General features: G+C 44.5%; 1 long non-coding RNA gene across 1 annotated transcript in view; it reads left to right on the top strand.

Annotated features, from left to right (window-relative positions):
• LOC141410341 (uncharacterized) overlaps positions 1-13,590 on the top strand; it is a 96,511-nt gene extending 82,921 nt beyond the window's left edge. Inside the window, exons 4-6 of the long non-coding RNA XR_012435129.1 lie at positions 3,652-3,814; positions 5,541-5,680; positions 12,068-13,590. This is a non-coding gene — a long non-coding RNA (uncharacterized lncRNA). The remainder of the gene's footprint in view (positions 1-3,651; positions 3,815-5,540; positions 5,681-12,067) is intronic.
• The last annotated feature ends 2,348 nt before the right edge of the window (positions 13,591-15,938 follow it).

Here is a 15,938-nt window from a genome sequence, read left to right as displayed (position 1 = left end):
TTATGAAAAACTACCTGCTTCTCCTTGAGGTGGCCGCCCTTCCCGGGGAGGTGCAGTGCTTTGTGTGACTCATCTCTAAGTGCTGCGTGGGCTCCGGCAGCAGATACTGACAACAGTGCCCGCACCCCCCACAGTCACCAGAATGCTCTCCTCTCCGGCACATTCCCTCCAGGTCTCTCCAAGAACCTTGCAAACAGCAACGAATTCATGAAGCCCAACAGTACACCTGCGAGGCAGGTGCCGATTCAATCAATTAAGCACCAATAAACATTATTTCATGGGAGAAATGGTGCTCCTAACTTAGGGCAGAAAATATGATTCAGAGAAGTCCCAGGGCTTGTGAAATTAGGCCTTTCTGTTGAGGAGTTACATCAGCCTTTTGTGTGATGAGACTGCAGCAGGGACAGAGCATATAAAGCAGGTGTTCGCTGTGACATGAATCTGAAAAGTTAAGCCAGGAGAGAAATAGGTAAATAAAAGCGAATGTGAGACCTAAATCCCACAGCAAGGGCAGTGACAGGAGGAGAGTCACTCAGCAGCCACAGAAAGATACTGTTAAGATGGAAGAAAACAATGCCCAGTCTTTTGTGTTCAGGGATAGTGAATTATTAGGTTTTTTTTCTTGTCGTGACCTTGTGATATTGAGTAACCTCTCTTCAGACAATCAGTGTTGACATCAGCTACATGCTCAGATCAATAGACATTTCAGGGGATGTCGAGAAACTGTGTTCTCAGAGGCAAGGCAGGCAGCCTGCGTACCTCGTTCACCCACTATGTCACCCGGTTTACCAGGAGATTAGGATGTGGAAACAGGTCAGCGTCCTTCAATGGCATCAGCGAGAGAGGCTTTTCCACTGCACTTTTCAGGGATGAGTCAGTCTGTGGGTTATTTTCCACTAACCCAGGCACGTGGCCATTCATTAAATCTGGAAATAAATCATGCACAGCGCCCCTGGGGAACTGTATTTGTTTTGCATGGTTCTTATTCAGCACATCCAGCTAGAAAAGACAGCCGCTCCACCCTTACCAGTTCTGAAAACATAACTGTGGCTTATTTTCAGGCTTTCTGCCTTCAGAGATGTTGCCCGTTGTTGGTTTGGAGTTTCCGAACAGCATCTCTCACTAAGAACATGTTCATTAAATCCATTTTGGATTTGATCTTTGTGAATATTAATGCCAGTGGGGGCTGTGAAGACCCCTCTGTGACGCGCCTGTCACAACCAGATAATGATTCACAGCTAGGCTTGTAGATTGACCCTGCAACAATGTGCCTGGAGCAGTGAGTCTGAAATCTTCATTCTCATAAGAATCACCCAGGGAACTTTTAAAAATGCAGATTCCTGGGCCTGGCTCCCACAGATTTTGAGTAAATAGGTCTGTGGCAGGGACCCAGGCACCTGCAGTTTTATAAGCGCCAGGTGATTTTTACGCAGGTGGTCTTGTGACCCTACTTAAGAAACTCCTGAGCCGAGCCCAGCCAGCAGGCGGGGCAACGGGCAACGCGGTCTCACCTCTCTCCTTGCTGTTCTTTCTGACTCTCAGCCCTTGCCCCCAGGCGCTTTCCTGCCTGGATTTATTCTGTTACTCCATTGTCAGATCTCACTTGACCAGCCCAACCCTAACAATTGGCTTCTAGAAAGCATGCCCTTGTGTGGCTCTAACCTCCACATGACCAAGTACAGCAGAGGTCACGTTCAGGTGGAGTGGTGGGGTGTGCTGATGGGCCTTCTGAGACTTTTTTTAACCCATGGTCCAGGCAACCATGGTTCCTTTTCTGGTATTTCACCCCTTACCTATAGACTAAAGATATCAGATGTAAGCTCCTACAAACTCCCACCAAGTGTAAACCTGAAGGGGAGGGATCCCCATCATTATATTATAAGCATTTTCTTCAAGAAGGAAGGAAATATACTACTAAAGTCTCCCAATTATCTGCACTAATGAAGAAAGCCACGACACAGATAATCCAATGTTTTTTTTTTTTAACTTTGAAATTAATTGCATGGTTACTTGACAGAAGATACGCTTCCTGACTGTGCTTTATTTAACTGCTGTGTGGCTACTTCCTAAGCTGTATACCAGCCGATTGCTGGTATGGGGTTTGATTTCAAATTTATTACGATAACTACACTTACGCACAATGTGTAAAACCTCAAATCACAGGCTTTTGGACACAGAAAACCTTGGACAAGAAATAGTTATGAGAGCCAGGGCATGAACCAGTAGCTACTTTTAGCTGTTTTCAGGTCAGCAGAAAGGGAAGCAAATGTGATGTCATCACCAGGTCTGTACCTCTCCATGACAGTGTCATCAACATTTCAGCTCATGCTGGATTGGGTGGCATGGTTTACTTAGGCCTTTCAAACCTTGAAATCCCATGAACCTAGAACTTGAAACATAGTGGTCAGATGTGGGCCTAGAGAGGAGAATAATCCTTAACGGTCTCCACAAGCCCAAGAAACAGAGCACAGGCCACTAAATTTTTCTGCTGTCAATATTTGTACTCATTTCCTCCCAGTCTTTGAATAGGAGCATTTAGTAGGTTGGTCAGCTGGGTACAATTGTTTGTACCCACGAAAATTCTCTAGGGCCCATTTTTTCCTGACAGTGAGTTGGGTATTTAGATAGAGAATTGCATTCATGCATGCAGGGGACTTTCATGCTTAGGCACACCCTGAAGCAATAATGTCTTAGCTCAGGAATCACTTAATTTCCACAGTGGCATCTGGTACTTCCATGAGAAGTAAGCTGAGAATTATTATGCAGGTTACTGCCCCCTCCTCAATATCTTTCCTTGGTAGTGACACTACCTTATTCTGCCTCCACACATTCCTGTCCATCACTGGAGAGATTCACTGGAAGTTTGAGGGAAATGGCATTCCAAGTGAGTGGCCTGGGCTGACATGCCTGGGACATCCCCGAGGCTGCCACTCTCAGCATGATTGGTGCTTCGGATGCCATGGTGGTTGCCACACCTGCCAGTGTTGAGTTTAGGCCCTGGTTACAAGTGTCTCTGTGTTTTGTTTTTTAATGTGTTTTGGACCCAAAGGGCCTTCTTTAACTTGTTTCCAATTTAGCAAAGCAGTAAAAAGTTATGGCTGAATGGGGAAAGCTAAGTTAAAAGTTGGTTTCTGGGAACCCTCACCCTAAGCTTTTGCTGCCTGGACATCTTCCCCTTCCTTTCTGAAGAGCCCCCAGTCGCTGGCTCTGCTTTACTCTCCCCTTGATGGCTGCCTCCATGAATCCTATACATGGGATTGTTCCATCACCACGGTGGCCATGGAAGTGGATCACTCAGAGCTCCTTTTAAGGGGGTCTGCTGTGAGGAACATGGCTGATGGACAGCCCTCAGCCGCTGCACCTTTGGATACACTGTGGGGTTCTCTGGAGAGCTTCCAGCCAATGACAGGGAACAGTAGGGGTACTGGACCATCCATTCCTGACTGATGCGGAATTTTCTACTCAGCAACTATGGCTTTGGGTCTTCCCATTGGCCTGGCCAAGACTTACCTAAAACCGCACTGTGGTCCATTGCAATCCTTCCTTTCTTCCTATCCAATACTTCTTTCCGTCTCTTCTTCAGTAGGTGTCAGACTGGTATTTCCATCTCAAGACTCTCTGACAACTCCTGCTCCTCTCTTATTCTTTTAGTCTACCTCAACAAATAGCTTACACCTCCAATCCTGTCTTGGCATGCCCTGCTCAAAAGACACAGGACACACCAGGAGTGATGTGAGGAAACAGGTCGTTAAGATAAGGCTTTGCGACTGGGTTACTCAGGTCCTCGCCAACAAGGAGGAGCCCATCTTGAGGGGTATGCAGGGTATGGTAATTCCCTGGCACCTAGTGGCAGCACAGTTGTTTAAGATTTCATGGGATAAAACATTCTGCTGGGGGAGAATGGCTTTGCATGTGCAATGATTCAGACATCTGAAAGATATAGGGGGAAACACATAAGCTACACGTACAGTGGAGTTTGCTGGCTGCTACTAAGTAGTACAAGTATCCTATAGGGGAATAGTGAGAAACCAAGAGCAGTTGACATACAGATAAAAGCTAAGAGTGGGAGTCAGAGGACCTTCCTGGTAGTTTATAGGAAGCCTCTTCTCTCCTGCACTGGAAGAGCAGACACAGCTGAGCTGCCAACTCGGAATCTGATAGTTACAGTTTCAAAGCCCCAGTGATGCTTAAACTAATTCAGATCTCCTATGAAATCAGGGTCCCAGTTGGGGAAACATGAGACCCTAAAAACTGGGATGGGTACATCGGGGTGGATGGTCCCAAGGGCTTTGTTGCTCTAGATTCCTCTGAAGCCTCAGAGCTTCCAGAGGTGGCTCCCCCAGAATAAGAACTAGGATTTTTCCAATTCAGAAAGATACAGCAACATCCCCTCCTCAGCAAGGTAACAGGTGCTCCCCTCAGAAATTGTCCCATCTCTTATTCTGGCTTCCAGGTCAATAACTAAGAAGAAATTTCAGCATACTCCAGTCAGGAATATGTTGGGTTTCATAAGGAAAAAGGAGATTATATCCTAACAGAGCTGTGAGAATTAACTAGCATAAGCCATCAAGAACCAGAAGAGTACCAGTCAGGCACAGTGGCTCATGCCTGTAATCCCAACACTCTGGGAGTCCGAGGTGGATGGATCACTTGATGTCAGGAGTTGGAGACCAGCCTGGCTAACATGGCAAAACCCTGTCTCTACTAAATGTACAAAAATTAGCTGGGCATGGTGGCACGCGCCTGTAGCCCCAGCCACTTGGGAGGCTGAGGCACAAGAATCACTTGAATCCAGGAGGCAAAGTTTGCGGTGAGTCAAGATTGCACCACTCTACTCCAGCCTAGGTGACAGAGCAAGACCCTGTCTCAAAAAAAAAAAAAAAAAAAAAAAAAGAACCAGAAGAGTACCCCTGGAAGATCAAGGTGGTTGAACATAAGATGGGGGGTGACAGAGATGGTCAGTCAATGAGAATGCTGCCACATTCAGAAGAAGGCAAGAACAGAGGAGCAGGAGGTGGAGGATGGTCCTTCTAATAAACAGTCATCATCATTCACCTATTTCCCAGGTCTGAGAAGATTTTCAGACCTGGGCCTCATTTACCTAAGAGGTGGCAAGATCCATAAGTAGAATGACACTATAACACTGTGGCAAGCATAAACTATAATGAGTTCTCTAGTCCTTTCCTAAATAAACTACACACACTGGGGAAAGGAAATTCATCAGATATTTTGAGGATGATCAGACACAAGGTCTGAGCTGGCGTTGATACCTGGAGACCTGCAGTATTATCACAGCCCCCTCAATAGAGTTGAGAAATCAGATGGATCCTGAAGAATGACCATTGCCTACTGCAGGCTTAGTCAAGCAGTAATCCTGATCAAAGCTGCAGTGCCTGATGTGATTTTATTCCCAGAACATACTAAGAAGCCTCAGGTACATGGTACATGGTCATTGATTTGGCGACCAAGAAATGATATCGATTATAATTTGTTTTTGTTCTGGTGCTTTTCAAATTCACTCACCCTCTGCCATAATATAGTCCCAGGAGACCTGGACCTTGTGGACATCCTGCAGAATGGCATATGGAGCCATTACAAAGATGGCATCATGCTGACTGGGCAAGATGATAAGAGGTTGCTATAGACCAGAGGCCTTGGGAAGACACATGCCCTGCAGAAGGTAAAGTATATGAAGAATCAGGAGGCTGCCACCACGTGAAGTCTTTAGGACTCCAGAATATAATCTTTAAAGTAAAAGACAAATGTCTTGCATCCCCTATCACAATAAAAGGAAGCACAGCACCTGATAGGCCTCGTTGGCTTCTTTTGGAGATAGCACATTTCATACCTACCAATACCACACTCAAGAATATTGGGTGACACAGAAGACTGCCAGCTTTCAGAAAGCCCAGGAGCAAGAATGGGCTCTGCAGCAGATCCAGGCTGTGGGGCAAGCTGCCCTGCCACTCAGGCCATAAGGTCCAGCAAGCCCTATTGTGTTGGGACAGCCAATATTAGAAAAAAGATATACCGTGGAGTTTATGGCAAGTCCCAATGAGAAAACAATAATGCAGGCCTCTGGGGCTCTGGAACAAGGTTATGCCATCTATAGCGAAATTATTATATGCTTTTTGAGAAAGCCCCCACATGTTTCTGAGCATGGAATGCTCAGAATGGAATGCTGGACCATGGAACATCAAGTGACCATGCATACAGACTGTCCATTATGATCTGGGGTTGTTTGTTTGTTTATTTGTTTTTGAGACAGAGTCTCACTCACTCTGTTTCCCAGGCTGGAATATAGCAGCACGATCTCAGCTCACTGCAACCTTCGCCTCCCGGGTTCAAGTGATTCTCCCACCTCAGCCTCCCAAGTAGCTAAGACTACAGGCACGCACCACCATGCCTGGTTAATTTTTGTATTTTTAGTAGAGATGGGGTTTCACCATGTTGGCCAGGTTGGTGTCGAACTCCTGACCTCAGGTGATCTGCCCACCTCGGCTTCCCTAAGTGCTGGGAATACAGGCATGAGCCACTGCGCCCTACTCAATCCAGGTTCTTTTGAAACTGCCAATTCCTGAGGTCACACAGGCTCAGCAGCAGTCTATTGTAAGATGGAAATGAGTGGAACCAAAGGCATGGGGGAAGTTGCATGAACAGGGATCCCAGACCTCCTGTCACCCTCCACAATTCCATCCACTATCCCCAGCTCTTACCTCTTGTCGAAGGAGTGTCCCACGTGACCAGCTGAAGAAAGAAAGAGGAGAAAGCCCAAGGTTGGTTTATGATCTGTGAGGGGTCTGAGATTTTACCCTGCCTGTAAGCTAACAAGTTATCCTGACACTGTTGTATGGCTGCTGGCAGAAGATTTAAGGTCAGAGACAAAGAACTGTATTACTCAGCACAATCACAGCAGCCAGAGTATCAGCATTTTCTTACACCAGTTCCCTGAGCTCTCATTCCTATACAGCAATGCAAAAAAAATGCTAGGTGACACCTGCACATGCAGTGGGCTACATTACAGAAAAGACTCTGAGCTTGGGGAACCCAAATCTTCTATAGTGGGCAGTAAGCATGCCTGCTCTTTGCTCTGGAGGGAGACACTAACTCTAACTTTCAATGCCGTTTACGATACAAACCTCCTGAAGAAGAGGGGCTGGAACGAACGCAGTCCATATTACAGCCATATTCAGGGGGTTGCCTTGAAAGACAGTAGAGATTGGAAACTTCTCAATGGGTAGAGCAGTGAGCAGTGAGCAGTGCACCTGACCATCCACTTTGTGACCTGAGCTGAGAATACGGTAGTCCCCTTTATCCTTGGGGGATGTGTTCCAAGACCTCCGAAGATGCCTGAAACGGCAGATAGTACCAAACTTTACATATATATATGATAAAGTTGAATTTATAAATTAGGCATAGTAAGAGATTAACAACTATAGTCAATAATAAAATAGAGCAATTATCACAATATACTGTAATAAAAGTTATATGAACATGGTCTCTCAAAATATCTTATTGCACAGTACTGCAGGTCACTGAAACCATGGAAAGCAAAACCACAGATAAGGGGGTCGACTGTATATAGACTCCTGGGCTGGCCAGAAGCCTGGGAGAAAGACTGGTGGGGAGTCCTGGGGGAGAAGCATGTCAATGGACACATAGCATTGAGCATTAAGTGTCAAGATTGCTGCACTACACTTTAATACCCACGGAAAGTAATGGGTGTTACTTTTAATCCTCACAGAAGAGGTACTGAACAACCAAGTAGACAAAATGATGCAGCCAGCTGCTGTTAGCCAGTCTTTGCTATCAGCTTTCTCTGAGCTGGCAGGAGAAGCACATGAATGGAACCGCCACAGGGACAGAGATGGAGGCTGTGTATGGACCCAAAACTGCGGGCTTCCACTTGACAAGGCTGATCAGGATACTGCTGCCTTTGAATGCACAACCTGTTGGCACTAGTTGGAACTAGTGCCCATGAAATGGCAGTAGTTCTTAAGGAGCCCAATGGACCATGTGATGACAAGTCACTTACACTGGGTCCCTGCCATCCTGGAACAGTCAGCAGTCCACAGGTATGGGTACCAATCTCAAAACGAATTTGCCCTGTCTGCCCACAGAGTCTCAGCCGACACCACTCTCCAAGGGTTTACGGTATCCCTAATCCACAGTCTCAACATCTCAAGTAATACAGCATCCAACAGGGGACCCACTTCACAGTGAAGGAAATGAGGGGGTGGAGCCATGGGACACACTCACTCTATCACCTGTCACACCATCCAAAAACAGCCAGCCTTGGAATCCTGAAAACTCACTCGAAAAGGGCAGCTGATATGCTGACTCAGAGGGGGTGGGACATCATTCTCTAGGACGCAGTGTGTGCATTAAGTCAGAGGCCCCTTTGTGGTGTTGTGTCCCAGTGGGAAAAGTACATGGGTCCAGGAATCAATGAATGGAAGCAGCAGGGACCCTCCTTAAATCTATGACTATTGGTTCAATTGGTACTTCCTGCCCCACAACTCCAGGCTCTGCAATGTTAGAGTCCTGGTCCCCAAAGGAGTACACTTTTGCAAGGGGACACAGCAAGACACATTTGTGTCTGCTAGCATCTGTGTTTATGGGCTGTGTGTGAGGTCATGTATGTTGTGTAGTAGTGAGTGTATGTGTCATGTGTGTGGACGTGGAAGAGATTTCTGCATGTGTGTGCATCGTGTGTGTTGTGTGATCAGGTGTGTGGTGTGTGGCATGTGTATGTATGTGATGTATGTGATGTATGTGTGGTATGTGTATGTGGTGGAGCTGTGTATGTATGTGGTATGGGGGTGTGATTTGTATGGGGGTATATAGACATGTGTGATACATGTGTGTAGTATGTGTGTATTTACATGTACTGTGTGAACATGTGTGGTATGTGTAGGGGGTATGTGCATGAGGGTGATGTGTGAGGTGTGTGTACATGTGTGTAACTTGTATATGTGTGTGTAGGGTGTAGGGGCACATGTATGTATATGTGGTATACATACATGTGTGCTGTGTGGTGTTTTGTGTGTATATACTTAGTGTTATGTATGCACGTGTATGATGTGTGTGTATGTGATGTGTGATGTGCCAGGGGTATGGGTGGTACATGTGTATATATGTTTGTGGTATGAATATGTGTGTGTGCATAGGAGGATTTATGTATGTGTGTAGTGTGTATGGTGTGTACTTATGCGTGTAGTGTATAGGAGTATGTTTTTATGTGTGTGATGTGTAAGTGCGTGTTTTGTGTGGGGTATTTGCATGGTGTTTGCATGTGTGTACAAGTGTGCACTATAAGTGTGGTATATATATTTGTGTGACATGTAATATTTATGTATGCATATATATGTGATCTGTAGGAGGTATGTATTTATATGATGGGTTTATCTACATGTACATAGTATGTATAGAATTGTGGGTGTGACGCATGCATGTACATGGGGGTGTGCAGGTGTGATGTGTGATGTGGAGTGTAGGTCATTTGTATGCATGTGTAGTATATCTATGTGGTATCTATACGTAAAAGTGTGTGATGTGTGTGGTGCATGAGTACAGCATGGGATTGATATGTGCGTGTGTGTGATAAATATAGATCTGTATATATGTGTTGTATGTGGCATATGTGTGTGGTATGTGTGTAAAGCGTGGGGTGTATGTACAAGTGTGGTGCATGCAGTATGTGTTCATGTGGTATGTGTGCCCTCTGTGTGATATGCATGTGCACACACGTATGTGGTGCATGTAGTGTGTGCACATATGTTGTGCATATGTGGTGTGTGGTATGTGTGCATGCATATGTCTGTGGTCTGTGTGTGGCAGTTATGTGCATGACGTGTGTCTATGTGTGTGGTATATGTATAGAGTATGTATGTTTACACACATGGTACACATAGTGTATGCACATGAGTGTGGTGTGTGGTGTACATATGGTGTGGCCTGTGTGTAATGTGCATGTGTGTCCATGTGTTTGGTGTGTGTGTGTACATATGTGTGATATGTGGTATATGTAGGTGCATAGTCTGTGTGGTATGTGCACATGTGTGTAGCATGTGTACATATGTGTGGTGTATGGTATATGCATGTGCATGGTCTGTGTGGCATGTGCACATGATGTGTATGTAGTGTGTGTGCATATGTGTGGGTATGGTAGATGTATGTGCATGGTCTGTGTGGCATGTGCACACGATGTGTCTGTGTAGCATGTGTGTACATATGTGTGATCTATGGTATCTATATGTACATGGTCTGTGTGGCAGGTGCACATGGTATGTGTGTAGCGTGTGTGTACATATGTGTGGTATATGGTATATGTATATGCATGGTCTGTGTGGCGTGTGCACATGGTGCGTGTATGTAGTAGGTGTTACTGGTGTGTGTGTGGTCTTCCAGCTGGGTAGTCAGGAAGCCCTCTGGGGGAAGCTAGTATCTCTTCTTTCTCTCACTTCCGTCCCAGAGTACCTCAGTACTCTGCAAGATCTTGAGAGTATTGCCTGATGAGAGTCCATTTCCCAAGTAGCTTAGAGGCTGCGTGACTCCCACAGTCGTCCTTGACAGCGGCTCCAGCACCCCGCCTCCTGCACACACTACACCGCCCAGTATTGCGCCAGAAGCTAACCAACCGTGATATTGGCAGTCATGCTCGCGCGCTCAAGCCACCCGTGTGCACGTGAGGAACGGCGCGGGCGCACGGCTGCACATGCCGCCCAGTCTGGGCTCCAAACAGCACTGCATTCTAAATGAGCGAGCTGGCTCATTAGAGGGAAAAGCAGTCTATAATTTCATGTTACATCGCCTTTTGGCTCTGCTTTGTCTTTGCAGACACCAGATCTCATCTGTTGGAAGCTGCATATGGCTTGTTAAAAGGACAGAGTTTGGGAGGGGCAACAGTGGGTCTCGCAGGCCAGATGCCACCACCCTATCCCTCCCTCTGTTTTTTTTTTCTTTTTTTTTTTTTTTTTTTTTTCAGCCTTTAACATTTTTCCCTTCCTTGGCTTAGCCTTCTTTCACCTACCCGGTAAAAACGGTGGGCTGGTAATAACTACCATTTATCAAGTACCTACTCTATGCCAGCCACAATTGTATGTGATCTCTGATCCTCACAACAAGCCAGCAAGGTAAGCATTTTTTTTTTTTTTTTTTTTTTTTTGGAAACAGAGTCTCGCTCTGTCACCCAGGCTGGAGTGCAGTGACTCAATCTCGGCTCACTGCAACCTCCACCTCCCAGGTTCAAGCAGTTCTCCTGTCTCAGCCCCCGAGCACCTGGAATTACAGGTGCCCACCACATCCGGCTAATTTTTGTATTTTTAGTAGAGATGGGGTTTCGCCTTGTTGACCAGGCTGGTCTCAAACTGCTGACCTCAGGTGATCTGCAGCCTCGGCCACCCAAAGTGCTGGAATGACAGACGAAAGCCGCCACGCCCAGCCCAGCAGTGTAAGCATTCTAACACCATGCTGCAGATAAGGAAACTGAGTCTGAGAGACTGGAGGATATGCCTGCAGAGAGATGCACGGATGCAAACCAAGTCTGTCCGGCTCTTCCCTCTGTGTCAGTTAAACACATGGCCACTGTACTAACTGCTTAGCAATGTCTTGGTTCATTGAAAAGGGGAAGAGATTTCTAACCTACCTAACCTTTATTACAAGAGAAATGCTGCATTCTCACTTAAGTGTCTCCTGAAATTGTGAAAAGCCCTATTTCTGTACTGCTTCTCTTGGCATCTCCATAATCCAAAAGACAAAAGTTATAATCTAGAGATGCTTACAAAGTGTCCTAGCTTTTTACCACCCCGTCCTAGAATACAGTGAACAAAAGCTCCTGTCCTGCCAACTTTGTCACTGGTCTTTGTCTTTGAGGTACTGGTCCCTTGGCCATTGCTGGTTTGCTATAGCAGTAAACCATACCCCACATCAAATAAGTACACTCTCTCCCATTTATTTTAGTTCAGTCATCTGATATTTTCAAAGGCTTGTTTGTGACAAAGATGTGCTCTGCCACAATTTTCCTCCTATCATCTAAATTATCTCTTCTCTCTTTTGGCTCCTTAAGAAAAACCTGCTCCTGATTACAAGGATATGTCAATTGCAGGGAGGCAGAGGAAGAAATACAACATGATGGCTATTGAACACAATTTTGGAGTAAGACCTTGGGACCCAACTCCTGTTTACTTGATATACAAACTGAGACGTGATGAGTTTGCCTCAATTCTCTGAGCCTCAGTTTCCTCATCTGTTGTTGTGAGGAAAATAATGCATGGAAAGCTCTTGACACAATGGCTGGCACACAGTGACAGTGCAAGACGTTAACTATTATCATTAGAGTTTTCAACTGGAATGAATAGGAGACTTAAATTTGCATGATTGTACTTTACAGTAAGCCATTAATGATGCATTCATTTAGTTTTCTACTCCCAAAGAACATAGATTTGATTAATTATAACAAGAATTTAAAAATATTTCCATTATTCAGAAATAACCTACAGAGTCTAAGCTGTCCTTTCCTTCCTCCCTTTTTCCCAATCTTTTTTTTTTTTTTTTTTTTTTGAAAGAAATAGCAATTATGTAGTCAGGTTCACTGGCTCTTTCTTCTTCTCCCTGGTAACAGGCTAAGTCTTAACCTTGATTAGGCAGCATCACATCTGATCTAAGTTCTCCCCAGCTTTCAGCCCAGCCCCTGCTTCCCCAGGCTTCAGAGCGCAGCTCTGCACCACCCTCTCCACCCCTGCTTAACATCAGAACATTGCCAAAGCTAAGCATCTATAAAATGTTTCTTTTGAATAGTTGTCTACCTACTTGGATTATCTTTTTCCTTCCCCCAGAGGCAAAAATTGGACCACTTAATCTATACTGTAGGACAGTCTTGCCCCTCAGAAAATACTTGAGCATATTAAGTTGTTTTGAAATGGATCTGAGAAGCGGAGTTCTGAACCATGCCCACAAACTTCCTAGCCTCATCACACTGGCATTCTTTCATAGCCCCAAAGTACTTCCCACTTGCCCTTCCTATGAATGCAAGTAAAGCAAAACCTTTTGACAAAGGAAATTAAGAGGGATCAATTTTTTTTTTCCTGTGAAATGCAAAACCTATTTCTCAACTGTAAAGTACAAAAAGAGAGAGATCAAGTTGACATTTAGGAAAATTGAACATTGATAAGTAAATTGCCTTCACTCAGTCTCTTAGGTTCTCTCTTCTTTCCCCCTACCCCACCACACCCCGTGGCCCCGCTCTCTCTCTCATACACACAGCTGAAGGTATCTTTAAAGGGTACCTATTTCCTGCAGATCATGCTTATGTTAATCTCACTTCAAGTACAGATGCACCGAGGACATTACAGGGTCAGTCATTCTTGTCCACAAAGCTTTAGATTCCACTACATTATTCAAAGTGGACAAATGGACAATGGACTTTTGTGCCCAGACCTGCTCACTAATAGAGTGACCTCCTTGTTATGGGTGAGCATATATTTGATGCTAAAACTGCTGCAAATTTTTATCAGCATTTAATCTTGAGACTGTGAATTACTACATCCTGCATGTGTTGGTACCTTACTTTGATTAAAAATGGGATAAATCAGTGAGAGAGTCTTTTTATCCAAGGCCATGTTCCTTTCACATGAAGGTCATATACGGGCTAATTGGACAAAATATAAATCATGTTTCTTTCCACATTCAGTTTTAGATCTTGACCTGTTTTGTGTCAAGAAATCACAGGGAGCCCAACCTGTATCATCAAGATTGTTTTGATTCACAGATGATTTCCTTAAATCATAGTGTGATGACATTCAATGCAATTCCAAAATTTAAAATGGAGAGTTCAGAAGGACATTTAAAAAAAATGCTTGTAGTGTTATAGGAAAAAGTAATCAGAACTTTGACTCCATTTGCTTTCCTGTGTCATAGAAATGTTGAGGACAGGAGAAAAATATAACTCCCACCGGTAACACCAGTCATGCCCTCGCTGGGAGAGGTGATGTTGAAGAACTTCTATCATTTTGATCAATTGAGCAGTTGGTCTCTTCTTGCTTTAGGGTTCATTGGTCTGCTCTCCAATTTTTATAAGGTATAGAAAATTTGGCCTTTAGTAAAATGGGCAGATCTCATTTATTTTTTTCATGTTAAATATTTATTTTGAAGATTTCAATGAAAATTGTGCTAGGATAGTTTTCATTCCAAGACATCCATTCTCTAAACTTAAAAATAAGATGGACATGCTTACAGAGAAAGAAAATATATAAACCTGTTTCTTGAATGCTAGATCCAATCTTGATGGCAATAAAAAGAAACAAACTTCTTCTACCTCAGTCTTCTATCTCCCAAATGCAGGTGACCCCAGGTAGGGTTGCTAGATAAAATATAAGATGCCCAGTTAAATGTGACTTCAAAGAGCAAATTTTATTTTTGTATAAGCATGTCACAAATATCGCATATCCTTTGCTGAAGTTGGCCACCCAACTCCAAAGCCTTTAAGCAAATGTTCCACAGCTGTCCTGGGAGTCGGAGCTTAAGAGATTGATAATCCCACAGAATCAAGAGCAGGGAGGTACCTGAATGTCATTAAATCAACCTTTCATTTTATAGATGATCAAACAGAGGTTAAAGAGATAAAAGCCATTTTCTAAGAACACACAGCTGACAATGAAGAATCAGGTGGAGCTGCATCCTCTAAGGAGCATCACCTCCTTATACTGTTACTTGAGGAGTTAGACTTTGACTTTAGAATTAGCACGTGGGCAAGCATGTTCTGTTTCTCTGCGCATCTGTCTAATAAAGCAATAGGAATATAGCACAAGTAAATTCTATCACCTCCATGGGAAGGGAAACAGAACTGGCTACCTTCATGGGGGATGGGGGTGGGACAGGGGAGGTAAATTACAGAGAACAAAGCACAGATTAGTATCTCAATAAATTATCCTGCCACATAGGCTTTCACATGTCAGGTTTTCTTAAAGTAGGGCACATTCATGTTAGCAATTCATGATTACTGTGGTTCATTATGGAATCTTCCCCTGGAGACCTTTCAGAATCAGATAGAAGGCCATTTGTCTTTGTTAGCCAAGTTGCAGCCCTACCAAGAGACCTGCAGGAGGATGAATTTAAATGACTTCCCCAGAACTCTTCTGAACCATGGATGCTATGAAAATTTAAACAACTAATAATGTTCAAACCTAAGACTAAAATAAATGCAAAAGTAGCTTGGTGTTATAACAGAGCTTCAATATTACTCAAGGATTTACAGAATCATGGAAAATCTCTCCAAAGGCCATGGGAATGCCCAGGTAGCTTTCCTGAAACATCATAAGGGAGCAGTGTAGCCTATTTGGTCGATGATGATTAAGGGTGTTATTTATATGTATATAGGATACCCAATTTCCTCACTTTTTACATGAGATGCATTCTAGAGAGCCCTCAGAACAGGAAAATGCATTTTCACTGAGATACTAATGTCCCCCTTTGCCCCTTGAGTTCCCCAGAGGCTCTTCCGTTGCTCACTGGCTGCATTTCCAGCTCCCATTTCCCATTTCTCTTGCTTTTCCTAAGTAAGCTGGTGAGGTAGCAGGGGGAAGGCTAAAGTGAAACTCCACACTCCCCCTGCCCCAGGTGGTCCTGAGTTGGAGATATGGGGGAGGCCACCTGCTCCCCAGCACCTGCTCCCAGCTGGGACCCAGGATAACAAAGACTGAAGCCACAAAGCAGGAAATACAGCACTGCCTAAGTATGCTTCCCACATAACCCAAACTATCAAAACTGTAAGCCATGAGTATTAGGACTGGAAATGTTTCCCATATGTGGAGGCTGGGGAAGGCTTTGGAGCTTATTTCATCTAACCTGTTCATTTTTCTGTGGACAAATGAGGGACTCATTACCAGAAATCAGTCTTTCCATCCTCACTGTTAAGGGAGAACCCTTCTTCGCCACACCTG

The sequence above is a fragment of the Macaca fascicularis genome, chromosome 5 (genome assembly GCF_037993035.2).
Source record: "Macaca fascicularis isolate 582-1 chromosome 5, T2T-MFA8v1.1".
Lineage (NCBI taxonomy): Eukaryota > Metazoa > Chordata > Mammalia > Primates > Cercopithecidae > Macaca > Macaca fascicularis.
This window is presented reverse-complemented; position numbering and strand designations above follow the sequence as displayed.